At 35.6% G+C, this 13,571-nt stretch overlaps 1 protein-coding gene across 13 annotated transcripts in view; it reads left to right on the top strand.

The window, feature by feature from the left end:
* The window catches only part of ZNF804B (zinc finger protein 804B), an 889,892-nt gene that overhangs the window by 779,009 nt on the left and 97,312 nt on the right, over positions 1-13,571 (top strand). The window contains exon 4 of one of the 13 annotated variants that reach the window (XM_081533986.1): positions 771-835. The exons of the other annotated variants lie outside the window; for them this stretch is intronic. The gene's annotated coding sequence lies outside the window, so the exon portion shown is untranslated. The remainder of the gene's footprint in view (positions 1-770; positions 836-13,571) is intronic. 13 annotated transcript variants of the gene reach the window in all.

Below are 13,571 nucleotides of genomic sequence, written 5' to 3' on the forward strand. Positions count from 1 at the left end.
TTTTTTAATCTATATCTATATATGATAGGAATGTAGGTAGGTCAATAGACAGATAGATAATGTGATTGCTGAGTGATACCTAGAAGGATATTGAATGTGAAAGTGCTAGTGACTCCATTGTGTCTGACTCTGCCACCTCATGGACTGTAGCCTGTCAGGCTCTTCTGTACATGGAATTTTCCAGGCAAGAATACTGGAGTGGGTTGCCGTTCCCTTCTCCAGGGCATCTTCCTGACTGGGGCTCGAACCCGAGTCTTTGCATTACAGACAAATTCTTCAATGTCTGCTCCACTAAGAATGGTATTAGGTGCTTTTTATGTTTGAACTTATTTAATCATTATACTCATCATATGAAAGTGACATTATTATCCTTGCTCTACAGTTTCCCTGATAGCTCAGTTGGTAAAGAATCCAACTTCAATGCAGGACCTTGGTTTGATTCTTGCTTCTGGAAGATCCTCTGGAGAAGGGATAGGCTATTCACTCCAGTATTCTTGGGTTTCCCTTGTGGCTCAGCTGGTAAAGAATCTGCCTGCACTACAGGAGACCTGGGTTTGATCCCTGTTTCGGGAACATTCCCTGGAAAGGATAAAGGCTACCCACTCCAGTATTCTTGCTTGGAGAATTCCATGGACTAGTCTGCCGGGTCACAAAGAGTCAGACATGACTGAACGACTTTCACTTTTAGTTTTTCATTTATTGAATACCATGAAGTTTGCAAGCAGTTGAGCAAGGATTCAGAGTCTTACCCTGATCCTGTTCCTCCCTAGATGGCCATCCAAAGTGCCAGCTTGTGGTATTTGGGCACACAATAGACCAAGAGGACTGCTCCTTCGTGAGTGTTTGCTGCTACTCCTATGGAGTGCCCTAAGGGTATTCAGAAGTTTAAGGGCATTGTCATTTCTTATCAGTGAAATTTGTATTTTTTTTAATACTATAATGACTTTTTTCCTACTAAAAGGTTTATATGCATCCCTGCCATCACTGCAGCTAGCACAGAACAGAGATTTGCTGAGGAATGGCCACTAGTGAGAACACAGACTCCAGCCCAGTGTTGTAATAGAATATTCAGATAGCAGTCAGTCAAGATTTTCCAGGGCATATTGAGTGGAGGGAAAGAAAAAAAAAAATATATATATATATATAGGAATCAATTTTAAAAAGTAACTTAATTTTGCTTTGGTATTCAAAGTGAATTCAGACTTTGTGTAAACACTCTGAAACACAAGCAGAAAGTCCAAGAGAGACGTCCTGGGAAAATAATCACAAGGAAGACACAGGAACAATATGGGCAGAATCATAATTCCTGTGTTAACTATTGCTCAGAAATGACACCAGCTGTAGTAGAAGAAGAGTCAGAGTGTAGGAATTCATCCTCTCTCTAAAGTGTGTATGACTTCCTGTTTATCAATACATAGAGTGAAATCTATACTACTCTCATTGCAAAATGTGAGTTTATTCATTCTCAGCAATATTTTATGTCACCTTCTTAAACTCCAGAATTAGATCATCAACTGCCGTTTATTTTTTGTATGTAAGAGTCAAATGCAAGACAACTAATTTAGTCTTTTTGTAAAATTCTCTTAATAAGTTTATTCTGCTTTGGTATGTAGGCACATTATAAAGTATCAGGTTATTTCCCTACTTTGAAAATACGTAGCACTTTAAATCCCCACCATGTGACTGTATATTCCTTTCTATTGTCACTTGCAATTTGTGAGTTAATTCTATCCCTTCGGGTGGTCTGGGAGCCTCTTGAAAATAGGAGTTATGTGTTATTATTATTTTGCACAGTAGAATAACACAGCAACTAATCCAAACCTTTATAATATAACTAAATCCCCACCATACACTAAATTCCTTCAAGGGCAACACAGGAGTTAAAAAAAAAAATCATTTCAGAAATAAATTCTTTTTTCTTCTGCTTTTCCTTTGTTTTTATCTAAGATATCCCTCCAATATCAGAAAAGAAGGTAGCTTCCTCCTTTCTAAAGCCAGTTTTAGTACTGGCTCAGTTCAGTGTTCAATCCACTGAAACTATCTATAACTAACAATCTATAGACTAGCAAAGCTCTTAATATTTTTTTAAACCTTAGGAAAATAAAAGTAGGAAGAAGTCCTCTCCTGAGACTGATTCTGTCTCTTTCTGTAAGAGATGGTTTGAAACAAAATATTTTATTTCTGGCATTTCAGGAGTAAGAACATACTTTCTAAATAAGTTCTTAAACAGATTTTGATTGTGTTGTTTAAGAAGAGAAAGAGTATATATAAGTATCTAATATATCAGCTTTAATACTAGATACTCATTTGTATATGTCAAGTTTCAGAGATGCAAAAGCTCATCTTTTAGATCGATCTCCTCTTCCAAGTAAGAAAATAGACTTCATAGAATTTGTGGCTCTGCTGTTGTTTTCAGAAGTTGAAGTCAAGGACTTAAATTAGTCCAGATATACTACTTATCATTCTACATCAATCTGGGCAAAACCAAAGAACTTCTGGATTAAATATTTTTTAATTAGAAAAGAATTTCTGAAGTCCCGTGCATGCCTACAAGATGATTCTAATTTTCTTATTCCACTTCTTTTATAGTGGACCTACAACCTCTGTTCTGTGTAGCTGACTTTCTTTTTAGTCTAGCTCTACACAGTGTGAACACACACAATAGATTGTGATACAGCTATATGGCTTATTGAATTGGTGCTAATGTTAACAATAAGTACAGATGCTCTAACTGCCCAAGCAGCTGTGAAAATCTGTTTCAACTCTTCACCAAAGTCTAAGTAGGCTGTACTATGCATTCTGCTATTGTGACGCATATTAACTTTTGCTCCAGTTTTCAGCTCATCAGACTTTGACTTCAATTGACAATTGTATTTGTTTTCAATAAAGCAAAAGTGTATCTGTAAAACTGGTATGCACAATTTCTTTTGAGGATTTGTAAAGTCAGTGACCCAAGTTTTACAAAGTTCTATGAGAATAATAATAGATAAAATATGTGACAAATATTTGTTCCAAAATATATGAAAGCAGAGCCAAGCTTTTGTACATCAGTTCATGATCTTGAAATGAATATAATGTAGTTTAGAGCATTTCCTTTAGTCCATGTGAATGACTTCTTCTCAAAGGAAACTAGCATTCTAATAGACTTTCCTCACTTTTGAGACATTTTTCCCAGCTTGAAGTTAATATTTCAAGATTTGAGACACAGAGCTTTTGTATAGCATACTTCTTTCACAATTGCTAGTTTCTCTAAGTTTGAAAGTAAATTACCTATTAGCATTTCAATAGATAGAAACCTGCAGCAGCCAGTTTGAAACAATGAAGTGCCTTTGTGAGCACAATCACTTTTTAAACATTTCTGGTTATAGAACAAGTAAACCAAATGCAGCTGACTTTTTATCAAACAAGATAGCAAACATTCAGAAAAACAGAGAGAAAGTCCTTGGAGTTTTGGCATTTATCTGGCTCATACGTCCTTTTTTAAAAGCAAAGACTTTGGCTTTATTCCATTTTAGCCCATCATTTTAGGAGTTTCTAAGCCTATTTTAGTGAAAGAGGATGGGAAACAGGGCTTTTTAGAAATGTACAGATTGATTCCAGAACCACCTGAGAAGGCCTTAGAACAATTTATGTGACAATCACCTGAATCTTTTTGAAGGGAACATATTTGCAGTTAATTCTCAAGTAAAAGTGAAACAACGTCTAGGTCAGCATCACTTAATGACCATTTCTTCCCTAGACAGCTGTTGCAGATGTTGAATTTTAAAAAAATGATTTGTAATTTAGCCGGTGTCACTAGCAACTTTCCAGAAAACTTAGTTACCTGACAGTTTTCATTGATTTCTCCTATATTAGAAAATGAAATGTCAGACACTATTAATTGCATTTTTACAATAAGTAGTTACAGCAGGAGTAATGGCTAAATGAAAGTATTTCCTGTCTAATGCACAATAGTTTATTAATTTAAATGTATTCAATATAGATGAATGCAATATGTCTATATTCATTACAGTTTACATATATGTGGGCTGAATTGATGGGGTAGTAATTACTACATTTATAAATGGGACACTATTGTCATTCTGAGGAAGAAAATATGTTTTATTTTCATATTTTACACACCTACATAATAACACATTCCAAAATCTTTCTTTTGAATATAGAAATTTCACCCTTTGAATTTCCAGTGGGTCTAATGATTCTAAATATGATCTGTCAGTAGTTCTGCTTTGCTCAAGGGTTGCTGAGGGTCACTCTCTCTCAGGGAAAATAACAGAACAGAACTGAGGATTTCAAGATATCTCCATACAGAGGAGCTCTCTTTGTCATCTGGTCCACCTGGAACTCAGCCATGTACATTACAATAACAAGGATTATTTTTATACCATGTATTGTTCTTCCTGAGTTCAATGAGGGTAGGACTATCAAAATGTGATTTCATTGTACACTTTTATTTTTTTAAGTAATAGGCAATTTTTTATAACTTTATTTCTTTATTTTTGGCTTTGCTGGGTCTTCATTGCTGCATGGGCTTTTCTCTAGTTGTGATGATCAGGGGCTACTCTGTAGTTGCAGTTTATAGGCTTCTCATTGCGCTGGCTTCTCTCATTGAGTAGCATGGGCTCTAGGGCATGCAGGCTTCAGTACTTGTGGCACATGGGCTCAGTAGTTGCAGCTCCCAGGCTCTAGAGCACTGGAATAGGCTGAATAGCTGTGGCACACAGGCTTAGTTGCTCCGCAGCATGTGGAATCTTGCCAGATCAGGGATCCCACCCTTGTCTCCTGCACTGGCAGGTGGATTCTTTACCATGAACCACCAAGGTTTTAGGCTCATAGACATATAGATCAGAAAGTACAGAAGAGTATCCATATACTCTCTTCTAATTTTATACATAGTTTCCCTTATTATTAACATTTTACATTAGTGTGATAGATGAACGTGTTACAATTGATGAACTGATATTGATGTGTTATTATTAGCTAAAGTCTATAGGTCACATTAGGGTTCACTCTTTAAAGTGTACAGTTATATGTGTTTTGACATCACCATACTCATTTCAGACTTTCTGGTTCTCTCCCTTTTGACACAATAAATAAATAGGCAAAAAGTCAGAAAGACATTAAATGTATTTATTCCTTCAGTCACTACATATATTCATTCATGAATTCATTAATGATAGGCATGAACTCCAGGACAAGGACTGTTATTTAATAGATTTAACCTTGTTTCTGACATTGGGCAAATTTATGTATATTTCATGCACCCTCTTTTTCAACCCCTCCAAAAATATTGCCTATTTTAACTGGTAAGGGCTGGGATGTTCTCTGTAAGAGACAGGTAGTCCTTGCATCTTCATGGGCTCATACTACATGGTGTCCAGTTAAGTCTCATTGGTTTACATGTGTTTTACTATTGCACTGATTGCTAAAAATACTCTGAAAACCAGTTCATAACCCTATGAACTTGTGCAATGCAGTATCTGTAAGTGATATGGAAATTATACCTGCCCCCTTTTTCCTTTATGGCAGACATTCACAGGTAATAAAGCAATAGCTACTCTTATGATTATTTTAGGGTGCAACTGGAACTGCATTATATGCTTATGTGTTTTTCTAGTAGAAGAACTGTATATTAATTTATGCTGAGAAAGATGAAGGTGGTATAGAATACTGATGAATAAAAAATGTGCTTTTCAAAAATAATCTCTGTTCAGATGCAGCCATTAGGAATCTTCTCCAAAATAGTCAGTTATATAAGCAAGTTTTAAATATTTAATTGTTGTTTCATGAACATAAAGGTAGTCATCACTCTGGCATCTTGCCAGTGAGTCAGAAATGTGTCATTCTTTCCGAATCAGAAATGATACTAAGATGTACCCAAAGCATGCTACCCAGTGACAAGTTCATGTATTTAATATGGTTATCTTCTGAGCAGCTTGAATGAATCACTAATAAGAGGGGAAAGCTCTTTTTTTTTTTCTTCTAAATCCAGGATGTGGCTGATGTTATTTTTACCTGGCCATAGATGGAAAGGTCTAAATTTAGTTATGTCCAGTTCAAGTCTGGGAAACAGATACTTAATTCTTAACAAATAGTAAGGAGAACTATTGATTATGGTAAAATGAGAAGAGCATTGGAAATCAGTAATCTATAGTTCTGATTGTGAATCTGTATGCAGTTGCTGCCCACTATTACTTTAGGATAATTCTTCAGTAGGCTCCTTAGGATCTATAGTTTTTTTTGTTGTTGGTTTTTTTTTTTTGGATCTATAGTTTTTAAAAGGATTGTTCCAAAAGTTCCATATGTTTAGAATCATACTCATATTCTAGTCCCATATGTTTAGAATCATACTCTATTTATTCTGCCATAGTTTCAACAGTTTAATTCCCTATGATATGATTTAACATTGCCAAGGTAAGCCAAGTTATCTGTTACATAGTAGGAAAAGTTATACCTTTTATCATTAATTTACTCAAAAAATACCGAGTTTTTTTCTAAGTAACAGGTGACAAACTAGATACTATAAAATACACAACCATTTTTTAATAAAATAAGCCAGTCACATATTTAGGGAAACTAATACTAGTAATATTAATGTTAAGGGCATGCAATGCTCTTTTGCTTATTTGTGGAATTTAAGCGGTCCAAATGTTAAAAACAAATTGTGAGATAAAAACATCCTGAAAATTCTATTCAAATAAACCAGATTTGAATTTACTATCAGGACTGTGCTTTCACATGAGATGGTGAGTTGAAGAGGACAAGGGCTCCTATCACTTGCTCATATTTTCAGCAGAAAATGAAAGTTACTTTATAGAATCATAGAATGCTATGATATTTTAAAAAAACTAATGTCACATGAATATAATGATACACACAAAAGAAAGACACATACACACACAAAATATACAAAAACATCAAGTACCCACTTTTAGCATACATGCTACTAAGTACTTCCATGAAATTGATCTCATTTTATATTCTCAACAATCCTGCAAGCCACTAATTATTCCCCTTAATTTCTAATACTGATAAAACTAAAAACTTAAGAAATTAAACTTGTAAGAGGCTGAGATCCAAGTTAGTCAGTCTTCAAAGATTATTTTTCCCTGTCACAAACATAAAATAAATACATAAAGAAAACTATCTAAAGCAAGTTTTTCATTACCCAAACTGTTGCAGAGATGCACAAAGACAGTGGGGACCAAGAGAGGTTTTTGAACCAGTGTTAGTCACTTGATCAGAGGAGGAGGAAAATTCACTATCTTTGAAACAGGATTTTATTTGTGGCCAGATAAAATAAAACAGGATTTTATTTGTGTAACAGAACAAATGAGAGAATATTAAAATTCTTAAAGCAATCTCTTACACATAACAGTGAAAGGTCAAATGTGAAATTTTCATAGAAAGAATATGAATTCAATTGTCAAAGCTCCAAGCTGTATTACCATCAAGGAGATACTAAGAACAGCAGTTGATTCCTTCTTTTCCTTTTCAATAATCAGGGCACATATGCACATCCAGTAGAAACGGACTACCACTTTGTATTTTCCTAGTGCCCGTCTCTCAGCTTCAAGAGCTTTATAGATTTTAAAAATTATAATCAGTCCTCTGACTCTCTCTGGGACCTAGAGGCTCTGTATTATTCCAAATCTACTAAAACAAGTAGCGTAGGTACCTCAGAATTATGCAGCATCTGGATAAAGGCTAAGTAATTTGGGCAGCCATGTGCCTGGTGATTAATAGCTCTGAAGTCAGATAGATCTGAGTCTGAATCCTGTCCCTGCTCGTCAACATTGAGTGAATTTCTAGATGTGTTTTTGCCTTGCCTTCTTTATATGGGATAAGAAGAGATGATATTTTATAAAGTTGCTGTGAAGACTAAAGGAGTTAACAAGTGTGAAGTGCTTGACAGTTTTCTGTTTATCAAAGAGAGAGCAGTGGGTTTTAGAGTGTAAGCATCATTACAATAAGAATAATTTGGTAGAAAGCATTCATATTTCTAACTAAATGCTTTACACTAGTCAGAACACTTGCCACCTTACAGGCTACCAGTTATATGCATGAATATGAAATTCTTGGTGTGAAAAAGTGTATTTTGTCTCTTTGCACCCAAAATATGAGTTATTAAAAGTAATTAATTACTATGAAATTCTTACTGAATTGTAACATAAATGCCTACTGGCAATGCCTAATATTTTAAAGTGACTTATTCACATAACTGTCATATTAAATTTACTTTTTCAACATTTAATGAATCACTGAGAATGGTTAACAAGAAGTTTTCTTTTATTTAATAAATGTTATTTTTTTTATTATTAAATAAGCTTCCAGTCTCCTCTTCTAGGTAGTCTGTGAAAAGGGAACTTTTTATAACTAGCAAATCAATGATGGAATTTTGCATCAAATGTTATATATCTAATGTATTATTATGAATTTTATTCCTTTTTAATTTAAAAAATTTACTGATACTGAGAATAGGTGGGTATTTTTGCTCCTTTCATATTTAATCGATACCTGTGAATATATCTAAAGACTGTGTAATTATTTCAGAGAGTAAATCTCACCTCAATTTGCTTTCAAGGTTATTTGACCAGTAAAAATATCTTGTCATTCAACAAAGAAGGCAAGGAATGCCAAGAATTTACAGTATATCTAATGCTATGTGTGAAAAAGAGAAAAAAATTCTGACATTTTCTTCCAATTATTCTTAACTAGTGTGAACTAGGCACATTCTATAACAACTTATGATTATTACTGTATTGCAATTTATAGTGTTCATCTCTTCACATGTAATTCTTCCACTTTGCTGCTGTTTTTGTTTAGGTGCTAAATCATGTATGAATCTTTTGTGACCCCATGAACTGTAGCCCACCAGTCCATGGGATTTCCCAGGCAAGAATACTAGAGTTGGTTGCCACTTCCTTTTCCAGGGGATCTTTCCAAACCAGGGATTAAATGAACATCTCCTGCATTGCAGGTAGATCCTTTACCACTGAGGTACTGGTTGTTGTTCAGTGGCTCAGTCATGTCTGACTCTTTGAGACCCCACGGTCTGTAGCACACCAAGCTTTCCTGTCCTTCACGATCACCCGGAATTTGCTCAAACTTATGTTCATTGAGTCGCTGATGCCACTAGGGAAGCCTGTAATTCTCCCATGCTTGACTGTTAAAGTCTGAAGAAAGGCTTCTTAAGAAATCAACAGTTAAAGTTGCCCAACAAGAGATTCGTGACTGTACAAGTGCTTGATAATAGCAGGATGAAAGTATGGTTAGATGAGTGGGAAAATGAGTGGATGACAGCATGATACAATGGAAAATGCACTCCTGCTTTAATGTTACTTGATTTTATTCAAATCATTAAATTACTCAGTATCGGTTGCCTGTTCTGCTATTAATAAATTGCAATATTAAATTACATGATGGCTTCTCTACTAGTCTGAGACCTTACCCTCCAGCCTGCTGGCACGTATACAACTGGACCAACTCAGCTCTGTCTCCATAGTCTACCTTCACACTTCAGAACTTGTCTACTTTATTCCAAGCAATGCCATGGACAACTAGGTTGTGGTTCTTTCACTGAAAGTCAGCTCTTGCCCTAATCTCAGTTTCAAGTTTTGCCAAAAATCCTTAAGAAATTTTTTTTTTTCTCTTTTTCCTCTATGATTCTGCTATGCCTACCCAGCTCTGGGATTGTAGTTTCCTCTGCCTGAGACTCTCAGTTTTTTTCCCATTTCTATTCCCTAGTCTCTGCTGTTGGGCTTATGCATTTACTTCTGGCTTTGAAGGACAAGCTATACTGTGAACCCCGTATGGTTTGCTAATTTATCCACTTATGTATCCTACCTCTTTTAATCAGGGGACTAGGATATGCCATGGGGAATATCAATAGCCCCTTAGAGGAAAGAGAAATGGGTATATTAGCAGCATATCCTGACGAGAAAAATGAAGCAAGAAACAGGATATGTAATTTAGTCAGATGGCTTTGTAAAATGTGAACATTTATAGGGAATGATATAGACTAAAGTGTTGGTAGAACTCTCATAACTTTTTTCATTTAGAGCCATGTAATATCTTAATTAAAGGGAGTTTTAGAAATAAAAGATGTTTAGATATAAATGCTGAGACTAACTAGAAAAGCTCTACTCTGGCCATGGAGCTATTTATTTTTTAATTAGTCTATTTTCTATTTTTTAACTTTACAATATTGTATTTGTTTTGCCATACACTGACATGAATCCACCATGGGTGTACATATTTTCCCCCTCCAGAACCCCCCTTCCACCTCCCTCCCCATCCCATCCCTCCAGGTCATCCCAGTACACCAGCCCCGAGCACCCTGTATCGTGCATTGAACCTGGACTGACGATTCGTTTCACGTATGATAATTTACATGCTTCCATGCCATTCTCCCTTATCGTCCTGCCCTCGCCCTCTCCCACAGAGTCCATAATACCGTTCTATTTATCTGTGTCTGTTTTGATGTCTCGCATACAGGGTTATCTTTACCAATTGACTAAATACCATATATATGTGCTAGTTTACTGTATTGGTGTTTTTCTTTCTGGCTTACTTCACTCTGTATAATAGGCTCCAGTTTCATCCACCTCATTAGAACTGATTCGAACGTATTCTTTTTAATGGCTGAGTAATATTCCATTGTGTATATATACCACAGCTGCCTTATCCATTTGTCTGCTGATGGTCATCTAGGTTGCTTCCATGTCCTGGCTATTACAAACAGTGCTGCAATGAACATTGGAGTACATGTGTCTCTTTCAAGTCTGGTTTCCTCAGTGTGTATGCCCAGCAGTGGGATTTCTGGGTCATATGGCAGTTTTATTCCCAGTGTTTTGAGGAATCTCCACACTGTTCTCCATAGTGGCTGTACTAGTTTGCATTCCCACCAACAGTGTAAGAGGGTTCCCTTTTCTCCACACCCTCTCCAGCATTTATTGCTTGTAGTCTTTTGGATAGCAGCCATTCTGACAGGCGTGAAATGGTATCTCATTGTGGTTTTGATTTGCATTTCTCTGATAATGAGTGATGTTGAGCATCTTTTCATGTGTTTGTTAGCCATCTATCTGTATGTCTTCTTTGAAGAAGTGTCTGTTTAGCTCTTTGGCCCACTTTTTGAATGGGTCGTTTATTTTTCTGGAATTGAGCTGTAGGAGTTGCTTGTATATTTTTGAGATTAATTGTTTGTCCGTTGCTTCATTTGCTATTATTTTCTCCCATTCTGAGGGCTGTCTTTTCACCTTGCTTATAGTTTCCTTTGTTGTGCAAACGCTTTTAATTTTAATTAGGTCCCATTTGTTTATTTTTGCTTTTATTTCCAATGTTCTGGGAGGTGGGTCATAGAGGATCCTGCTGTGGTTTATATCGGAGAGTGTTTTGCCTATGTTTTCTTCTAGGAGTTTTATAGTTTCTGGTCTTCTTACACTGTCATAAAATCCTCTGTATAATACATAATCTGGAATAATATGAAAATAGATTTTTAATGACAAATTCACCCTGAAGTCTCAGTTGCCACCCCTACTCCAACTCCAGTTAATGAAGCTGAGGCAGAGTTGCTCAATGTCCAAGCACATGGTCAGTTTTCTGAGGCTGTGTCATTGTAAAGTAAGAACTATGGATAAACCAAAGTAGACACTCGTTCCAATGCAATTGCTAAAAGTATACTGAGAAAGACCATAATTTCTAGTGAGAAAGACTGGATGAAAAAATAATGATTTCCTCTGATTCTAAGTCTACTACTCAACAGTAGCCTACTACTACTGTTCCCACAGTTATTAAGTAACTATATAATCTCAATTCCTTCAGCAGCTGGTTTTTTGGTCTTGAAATTGTTGTCCACATTATTGTTTCTGAATATATCCTATCAAGTAGCTTTGATATGCCCCATTAACCTAGAATGTAACCAGATTTCTACTTCAACTCTCTTAGCTAGGCAATCTGGATATTTAGTCTAACTTGCTCTTTATTAATGTACTAATGTCCTTCCTGCTTCTTGCCATTTGTGTTAGACTCATACTGGGGCTTGAATCACTATGTTCCCATATCTAGATTAATTGCCTCATCACTTCATCCAACCCTGTGAGAATCTTCCCAGATTGCTTTTTTGTCTGGGCAATGATACCCCTATGATTTAGACTTATGGCCCAGTTTCTTTTCATAGAAGGTTAGTCATTTTGGAGAAACAAAGCTAAAATCCATTCTTTATTTTGTTCACCCATTCTTTATGTATATTTGTTTGGTATCCTTTATGTGCCAGCCATTCTTTTATCTAGGCACTAGGATAATAGAGCAGAATTGCAGGATGGTAAGAGGCATGAATATGTAAGCCGTCATTATCCATTAATTTACGTCATGCATATTAAATAAGCACCTATTCTGGGCTAGATAATATGTATGATACTGTTGACACAAAAATGAATAAAACAATTCTTGCCTTCAAAAGATTTATGGGAACCATATACATGAAAATAATTTTTTAAATATCATATGGCATGTCTGATGATAAAATTAAAGAGGGTAATATGGGAACATGAATTGCTATTAATGACACTGATGAGGTAAGAAGGAGCTGGTATGGTATATTAAGGGTATTGGCCTTGGAAGGCCATGGTAAAGCACAGCTATTTGTTAACAAAAGAGCTAGACATTGATTATTTGAATTCAAATCCCTTTCCAGTTGTTAACTCAGTGACCGCAAGTGTGTAATCTCTCTGAATTCTGGTCAATGCATCTGTAAAATGTACATTAACATAGAACTTATTTTTATAGAGTTTTTATGAGGAACTAATGAGGTAATTCACATACTTATCCTAATAACTGGCACATAGTTTATGTTCAGTAAGCATTTGTCACTATTATTCTATAGACAATGAGAGAATTCAAGAGGATTTTAAGTGGGGGAATTATGGGGCCAAAATTCTGTTTGAGATAGAGCATAGTTAAAATTGTAAACAGTTAACTAATAAGAAGTTACTATATACCTCAGGGAGCTCTATTCAATGCTCTCTGTTGACCTAAATAGGAAGGAAATCCAAAAAAGAGGGGATATATGTATACATGTAGCTGCTTCACTTTACTGTACAATAGAAACTACAACAACATTTTAAAGCAATTCTACCCCAATGAAAATTAATTAAAAGTAATTTTGAAACTTGTAACACACTCATTAGCAATGCCTAGCAGGAGCTAATGTATGTGGAAGAAGCTTAGGCCGAAGTTAGAGATTTTGGATAAATAAGGCTCTAACTATGGTATGAAAGGGACCACCCTGGGAGAGTGTGTGGAGTGGATAAATCAGTTGTCTGAAGATGGAACTGTGTGGAATACAAAAATATAAGAGGTAAAATCAAAGAAAGAAATGTCTGTGAAAAAAACAAAGTAGGAATCATCATAAATGTGTTTGGTAATAAGCAACATAATGGAGGCTTTTCCCTCCTTGAAATGCCATGGAAAAGGATTCTGAGAGGGTCAAAGAACTGGGTGTTGAGAAAAGGCTCATCAGTTATCAAGGTGGGAAAGGCATAAAGTAAAGAGAGAATAGTAAGTCCCAACAC

The sequence above is a fragment of the Giraffa tippelskirchi genome, chromosome 10 (genome assembly GCF_054371585.1).
Source record: "Giraffa tippelskirchi isolate mGirTip1 chromosome 10, T2T-mGirTip1v1.2.pri, whole genome shotgun sequence".
NCBI classification, from domain to species: domain Eukaryota; kingdom Metazoa; phylum Chordata; class Mammalia; order Artiodactyla; family Giraffidae; genus Giraffa; species Giraffa tippelskirchi.